Raw genomic sequence first — 923 nt, forward strand, 5'->3', positions numbered from 1 at the left:
CTCTGTTTGTTTCGAGAAAACATGTTGCGATGCCTGTAACAACGAGGTCGGCGTGGTTGAGGAGGGTGCGGGAACGACTCGTTGTACGACCTGATGATGTGATTCGTTTGGAGCTGGAGTACTATCATGCCCGGATTCAACGGCTGCGGGATTATATCGTGGCAACGCGTCGATAGTTCGAGCGTCGTTTCCAATTTTGCCGTGTAGACGGGACTGTGGAGCATCTCAAGCTTCTGTTCGACGAATGACTGTTTGTCCCAAAATGGAGATGGGACCGATTGCTCGAGGAGCACTCTCGCTGCGAGGCGTTACTGGCCGAAGCGGGGGTTCCCGATCTTGAAAAGGACGACCTTGGACCTATTGGTAGAAGGCCGTATGAAGATCATGTGGAACTCGACGCGTTCTGAACTCGGGTCGACGTGTTGCGGCGGTACATTAATCAGCTTGAGAGTACAGATCACTACTTCTGCGAGAGTAGTCGTGTTGAGGGGGCTTGCTTCTACCTCGAGAGGATGGTCTCCAGGGGTGTTGTCGTCCCAATGGACAGGCTGAAAGAATTGAAGGATTCGTGTCGCTTCTGGCAGACGACCATCGGTGGCCTGGAGTTTGATGAACCCTCGAACGCCAACCTGGAAATTGAGTAGCGGGGTCTTGTGTGGGGTGCTTGATAGCGGCGATCCCAATTTCTTATTACTCCCACCGCCTTTTTTTTTTGCATGTGCTGTATTGGGGTCGGCTCCCGTTTTGAACTTTTTGCCGGGTTGGGGTTCGGCTCCCTTTTATTCTAATTTTTGAAACCGCTCTTATTTTATGCTTTTGTTGTTACTTTAGTGCGACCCGCGATCGCTGATAAACATAAGAAAACTATATTATTGGTAGCTGTGTCTCATAAACGAGACTGCCTACGTATCCCCCCCCCCCCC

This window comes from Camelina sativa, chromosome 1 (assembly GCF_000633955.1).
Source record: "Camelina sativa cultivar DH55 chromosome 1, Cs, whole genome shotgun sequence".
NCBI classification, from domain to species: Eukaryota; Viridiplantae; Streptophyta; class Magnoliopsida; order Brassicales; family Brassicaceae; genus Camelina; species Camelina sativa.